The sequence below is a fragment of the Lactuca virosa genome, chromosome 6, assembly GCF_052849685.1.
Source record: "Lactuca virosa cultivar CGN04683 chromosome 6, Lactuca_virosa_CGN04683_v6, whole genome shotgun sequence".
In the NCBI taxonomy this organism is placed as follows: Eukaryota; Viridiplantae; Streptophyta; class Magnoliopsida; order Asterales; family Asteraceae; genus Lactuca; species Lactuca virosa.
This window is the reverse complement of record NC_136431.1, coordinates 184,100,904-184,108,755: the sequence shown is the minus strand read 5'-3', so window position 1 is coordinate 184,108,755 and position 7,852 is coordinate 184,100,904. Positions and strand designations below refer to the sequence as shown.

Below are 7,852 nucleotides of genomic sequence, written 5' to 3'. Positions count from 1 at the left end.
TTCTACCATTATAATTATTTAAAACATCAAATATTGTTTTTTGATTTTAAAGGTAACAATATAATCATTTATATAAAGTTATATTTAACTATTTTAATTGTAAGTTATATTAAGCTTCTTATTTGAAAACTTTTAACGATTACAGAAATATCTTTAGGAAATATTTTAGTTAAACTGAGATTATAATTCAGTTTTTGCATTTAACACTACAATTTATCACTTTTAACTATTCACAAAATATATTCATTGAGTTTTTTTAAGTGGAACTGAAATTTATATTTAAGCTGACACTGTAATGTTATATTTAAATTAACAATTTAAGTATTTTGTCCAAACTGTTCAAAACTTGTAGATTTAAATTTATTATGGTTTACATACAACAACATATTAATCTAATAAATTAAGTATAATCTGTTAAAAATTAAAGACATAACTTTATAAGCAGAAGTAAATATGTTATTTTAATATTGAAATTTAGTTTATTTATGATTACACTTTAGGTTTGATATTTATTTAACCGTATTAACCAACTTATAATCATTATTAGAAAGACACTACAATTTATCACTTTCAACTATTTACAAAATATTATTTGGGTTATTTAAGTTAAAATAAAATTTATATTCAAGTTGATCCTGTAATGTTATATTTAAATTTATAATTTAAGTATTTTATACAAATTGTTCAAAAGTTGTAGCTTTATAATGATAATGGTTTACACACAACAATATATTAAAACTAATAAATTAAGTCTAATATGTTAAAAGTTAAAAAAATAACTTTATAAGTAGAAGTAAAAATATTTTTTAATATTGAAATTTAGTTTGTATATGACTATACTTTATATTTGATATTTATTTAATCTTATTAACCAACTTATAACCATTATTAGGAAGAAATTGAAAAGTCATGTGAGTTTCAAATGAATATGGTAAAAGGAAAAATGCATGAGAGTTTCAAATGAATGTGGTTAAAGGAAAAATGCTAGCTTTATAAGATATATAGATATAGATATAGATATAAATATAGATATAGATATAGATATAGATTTTTATAGAAAAAATATTTTTATTTTTATGCCATCTTTTACCATTATGGTTAACTGATATTAACCACTAACCATAACTATTAACCGACTAAAACCGTTAACCAGAACCAATATTAACCACTACCCAATGATTATCGAAATACATTAACCAATTGTAATTGTTATGATTCAGTTTTGTCCAATAACCGAACCAAGCCGTCTCATATACACTCCTAGTTTTAATTACATGTGAATAGTTTAATCACATATGATTAATACATATAATAAAAAATTATAAAAAATAAAAACATTTGTATTTTGTTAAAAATATTATATTACTATTATTGTTAATTTATAAAGAATTAAAAATTAAAAATTTTAATGTATTTAAAAAAAAACTTTGATAAAAATATTATTCCAAAATAAATAATCAACATTTGTTCATGCATTCTCAATTTTATAACGATTTTATAATGGTTTTCGTTTGAACATACTTCATATACTATAACTATCCCAAACCTTCAAACATTTTAGAAAAAAATCGTATATCTAGTATTATAAGTTATAACCATTTATCCGCCCAAAACTTGTTCCAAAAATTAGGGTTTAAAGTATTTTTGTAATCTCTAACTAAAATTGATGATGAAAATATAATAAAAAAAACCTTAAACCGTACACTTTTTGTGATGGAGCATCATATGGGCACCTAATAAAGTCTGCAATGTTTTGCTTTTTGTATAAGAACATCAAGACGGTATCACTTTTTATACATATACAACTACATAAATAACTATATTCATCAAAACTCAACAGAGTTGTATATTATTTTAGTTCACTTGGTGGCCAAATGCTAGTTTGGCACAACCTTCTCTGTTCTCACTACACTTTGTGGGGACAATAAAGTAAAATAGCCTTTTTAGAGTTATCAAAGAGAGTTTTTTTATTAAGAAAATGGGAACTAGAATATCATCAACATTAAACTCCAAAATGTATACAATTTATTATATCTGTAAAGGGCTAATTAAAAAAATATATATCAAATGATAGCATAGACAGATAACCAAATTATTATGTTCAACACAAAATGATCAAAACAATTTGTTGCAAAAATGGTCTTATGATTTTTTCGATAATTCCTTAATTTGGCAAAACAACCTAAATAACAAATACGATACTTATTTCACAAAACGTATATAATGTGTTTTTTTAGATAAATATAACTTTAAAGCAAATGGACCAACCTTATATAACGGATTATCAAGAGGAACATGCTTTTCTTTCGGCAAATGAACATAATAAAAAACATCGGTTTAGGGAGTCGTACTAATAGGGGCAAAACTTTTTTTTTTCATCGGCCGACTATTGGTGGTGAGTTGACAACGATCGTTGCACAACGGCTGCTCGGCGAAGGCAGCAACAACAATCGATAAAAATTTTGAAATTTTTTTTTTCTATTTACGGGTAATCAATTATTTTTTTTAAAAAGATTTTTTTTGATGACTCAATAAATAATTCCTTTTAGGATATGAAGCAACACAATTATTTTAAATTTATTGTCGACACAAATTGTGTCTGATGCATTGTTCATGATCTTTTAACTTATTCTATGAAATGAATTAAAATATAAAAAGGAATTTCAATTTAAAAGAGTTTATTTTAATACATAAAACAAGAAATTTAACGGTAAAAAGGAAATGTATTTTTACAAACACATTGTATTCATTCAATTTGTGTTTGTAAACACTAATTTTTAAAGCAACACCCAAATTATAAACACCCTAAATTTGTATCTTATCACCTAATATTTGGAACAATATGTAGGTATATTTATGGCATAGCCAGACCTAGTCATATGTCATTCAAGGTAAATTTCTCGGCTTTGTTCAAACCTAAGCAAGAGATTTACATGCGTAAATTAGACGATTCAATCATCATCTTGGTAACACCTTATAAGCATTGGGAAATGATAGGATATACATATCTAAGGCTGCGTTTAGTACATAAAAATAGAATTGCAGCAGAGAAAAAAAATTAAATTAGAAAAAGAGTGTTCACTCCACTGTTTGGTAGAATCGAAAATTCACTAGAAAAATGCTTATGAGAATCATTTCTCATAATTGTTTGATTATATTAAGCAGTGAAATGGAAATGTGTTTTTTTATCTTGTTTATTCATTTTCAAACAATATCTTTTATAAAATACATTATGATGTATATCTTAATTTGTCAAAATATGCATCTTTTATGTTTATAATTTTATATTTTAACATTACTTGTTACCAAATAATTTATTTTCTTGTCATTAATATTATTTTATATATATATCTTGTATTGGAAAACATATTTCTAATAATAAATAAGTTACATATAGATCCAAACTTAAAAAAAAATATATAAAAATCATATTATTTAAAAACTATGTCCACTATAGGATGTGCAAAAAGTTAAATTTAATATCCGTAACAACTAAAAAAACATAATTATGTCTAATATAAGATGTGTAAAGAATCAACTTCAATATTCGTAAAAAAAAACATATCAGCGTTTGGTACAGAGAAAGAGAATTAAGCTACAGAAAGAGAATTTACTTCACTGTTTGGTAGAACCAAGAATTCACTAGAGAAATGTTTATGAGAATCATTTCTCTTGTTTGGTTGTATTATGCAGTGAAATGGAAATGAGTTTTTTTTATCTTTTTTATTTATTTTCAAACAATTTTTTTTATAAAAAATGCATTATGATGAACATCTTAATTTGTCAAAAGATGCATCTTTTATGTTTATAATTTTATATTTTACATTACTTGTTACCAAATAATTTATTTTCTTGTCATTAAGATTATTTTATATATATCTTGTATTGGAAAACATATTTCTAATAAATGAATAAGTTACATATAGATCCAAACTTATATATATATATTATTTAAAAACTATGTCCAATATAAGATGTGCAAAAAGTTAAATTCAATATCCGTAACAACTTAAAAAACATAACTATATCTAATATAAGATGTGCAAAGAGTCAACTTCAATATTCGTAAAAAAAAAAACATAACTATGTCTAATATAGGATGTGCACAAATTCAACTTCAATATTCATAATAAAAAAAGAAGCATAACTTAAAATAGTTTAATCATGATATTGAGTCATCCAGAATCATTTCCTTGTAACAAATTTTTTCTTCTTCTGACATCTTAAAAAACGATCGGGCGCGGAATTGATCTTTGCTAAATATGTCAATTGCCTTAATTAGTTGTCTGGCATTGATATTTGGCATTCGTTGTATATCTTCGATAACTTTATCTATCATATCACATGTTTCCTTATTTTATTGTCTTCTTATATTGTATATTGTTTCAGTAAGTTTCTCACCAACCTCCTTGAAAGTCTCTTTCATTTCTTTTGTTGCTTCCATATAAGAACTTTCGGTGTCATCAGTTGGAGGCCTTTTATGTTTACTATTGACACTAATAACTTGTTGTATCTCTCCCACAATATCTTCTAACCCTTCCATATCAACATGTGAGTTTCTTTGTGTTTCTTCAATCACATATTCTCCCAGATCACTAGCTCCACTACCAGTAACTCTATCCTCATCGAATATTTTACACAAGTTATCGAATTGGGGAAATGGTTTATCGCGAAAACATGCAGCACCGTTATGAATCTACAAGAATGGCCCAAAATTAATTGGTTACTATTCATTTACAATATGTTTTAATGATGTTAAAAATACTAAAAACATAATCATTATAGTACCTTTTTGTACTCATCCCAAACTTCAGCATCAGCGGTACCACAACATTTATCTGTATCCCAGCCGAATCTACTGGTGTTTATTCCATATACAATGTCATGTATGATGTTGAATTGGTTTTTTCCATTTCTTCATCCTCGACTTATGATGAGGCTCTTCTTTCAAACCCGAGTTAGGAATACTTGCATCTAGTAATTGTTGCACCGCTTTCAAATAACTGGGTTTGAATCTGTTGTCGGCACTACCATACTTTCCGGATACATGTAACTCCATCAATGTTTCAATCAATTTTGCATCCTCTTTATTAGTTCATGTGTGTTTGTTTCACCCTACCATGCCTACAAATCTGTTTACATAATAGATGCTTGAAATAGTAATTCAACCATTAAACATAATATTAGCACACTACATAATGAATACGAAATATTATACAACAACCCTGCATCTGTTTAGGGTTGTATAAGTTGGACAAAACTTAACCAAATAAGCTATTTTTTATCCTAAAACATATACAAGACAGTAACACCCGAAATCTAGAAGGCCAATTATGGAAAGATAATCTTCATTTCTAAAGGTCAACTCGTCGAGTTTGGGCAAGAAACTCGACGTGTTGGAAGTTGGACCGCGTGTTTTTGGAGGACCAACTCGACGAGTTGTGGAGGATCAACTCGACGAGTTGGACGGGGTTTGGGAGACCCTAAAATCAGGACTTTGCACCCTATTTAAACAACTTAAGCCCTAGGGTTTGGTCTCATTTCCAGCCTCCAAGTCCCTAACCCTAAATCTCGAAATCCTAAGCCATTTTTGTGATTGTAAGCTAATCTTGTGCATTCTTGGAGAGTGTGAAGAAGAAGAAGCTTGAAGGAGGAGCAAGAACGTATGTGAGGAGAGTAGATCTAGAAGTTGGGCTTCATTTCTGATTCATCTGAGGTATAAAGCTTCAACCTTGTCTATGACATGCTTAGATCTAGTCTTAGGATGTTTTGCTTCATGTTTTGGTCCAAGTATTTTGATGGTTGGGATTTGGATGTCCCATTTGGGCAAACCATTCAGATCTAGGGTCTTGAGGGGACTTCATGACATAAAGGTGCCAACTTTATGGCCATGGAAGTCCCATGCAACTTTCAGACCATATTTTTGGTCTTTTAAGCCCTATTAGGTCTTGCATGCGAGTAAATATGAGAGCTTTACGTGGAAAATTTGTCCCTTGAGTCCAGATCTATGACCTCATGGTCTATCTTGAAGTTTTGATGGCTTTTAGAGTTGGATTCAAGCCATGTTGGGTTAGGGTTTGAGTTTTATGCGTTGGGGAGAGGTCCTTAGTGGGTAAAGTTGGAAACTTTACCCTTCTAGACGTATTTTCAGCTTGGATCCAGAAGATAGGGCCTTGATTTGAAGAATAGGGACTTAATGCATTAAGAAGATTGACGAACTGAAGAGCTCGACGAGTTCATAAGAGAACTCGACGAGTTCATAAGAGAACTCGACGAGTTGTTCTGGAAGTGTCCCGACTCTGTTGGAAAAAGAGGGACTCGACGAGTTGTAGGAAAAACTTGACGAGTTGGATTGCGAAATCACAATTTTGTGATTCATGGAAACTCGGCGAGTTGAAAGGGTAACTCGACGAGTTGAGTCAACTCGTACGTTGACTTTTATTTTGACCAAGCTTGTCCCAAGGGGGTGTTTGGGATAATATGAAGTGTGTTCAAGGAAAATATGGGCTTAGGATAAGACCCATGTGAGATTGGGCCCAATTTGGAAAATTGGACCATTAGTGGGCTTTTATGGATTTTACAGTTTTGAGCCTCTTTGGCTGGGCTTGGGCCTTACTTAGGAATCTTATTGGGATAGGGGTAAAATGGTCATTTTATCCCAAGTATGGATTATGGATCATGGGATGGGACCCAATTGCTAATTAGGTGATATTTTGGTATTGATAGCTCGAGGAGTTGCCAGGGCAGCAACTAAGGACTTCTTGTAGGGAACTTCAGCAGTGCAAGGTGAGTTACCTTCCCGATATAAGTGGGTCGAAAGCACCAATGCCGGCCCACTAGTAGTTGTTTATAGTAGAGATGATTGTCTTTGTGATAATTGTCTGGTTTGCTAATACCTGTTGAGATTTATGTGCTTGTATGCTATGCTATTACGTGGTAGCGGTAGGGGTGAAGTAGACCCCGTAACCGGTCGAAAGAGACCGAAGGGGTAGGCCAACACCCAGATATGCTATGCAGCATGTGATTTATGTGTTTATATACTAGGATATTATGTGGTAGTGATAGGGGTGAAATAGACCCCGTAACCGGTTGAAAGAGACCGAAGGGGCAGACCAACACCTAGATATATTAGGCAGTTACCGGTTGAAAGAGACCGAAGGGGTAGGCCAGCACCCTGATATGCTAGGCGGTTACCGGTTGAAAGAGACCGAAGGGGTATGCCAGCACCCTGATATGCTAGGAATTACCGGTTGAAAGAGACCGAAGGGGTAGGCCAGCACCCGGATATGCTAGGCAGTATGTTTATTATATGGTATGTGGTATGATCGGGGAACTCACTAAGCTTCGTGCTTACGGTTTTCAGTTTTGGTTTCAGGTACTTCTTCAAAAGGAAAGGAGTCGGCATGATCGCAGCACATCACACTATGATTTCTGCATTATGAGATCTTTGGGAGTTGTACTCTGATATTACTTTTTATGACATGTTTTGGGTTATTTGAAATACTGGTTTTGATTATGAAATGAGTTGACACTATTGATGTTTCATACTACTGGTTTTTATAATTACTTATTCAAAAATGAAATTTTTGGCTCTAAATTTTGGGATGTTACAAAGAAAGAGGACCATAATCTGGAAAAAAATCGCCTAATTTCGAGCTCGTATGAGGCATTTATGATGGTTCACAGTTGGACAAAAATTATAAAAATGATGTAATATTATACAACAATCCTAACAGCCTCTGTTTATGGCTATATAACTCATCCAAAATTTAACCAAACAATCTATTTTTTATTCTAAAATGTAGACAAGACAGAAGACTATAATTTGGAAAAAACATAGCGTGATTCCGAG

At 30.8% G+C, this 7,852-nt stretch overlaps 1 pseudogene; it reads right to left on the bottom strand.

Annotated features, from left to right (window-relative positions):
* Positions 1-4,357: 4,357 nt before the first annotated feature.
* Positions 4,358-5,104, bottom strand: LOC145122143 (uncharacterized; annotated as a pseudogene).
* Positions 5,105-7,852: the final 2,748 nt, after the last annotated feature.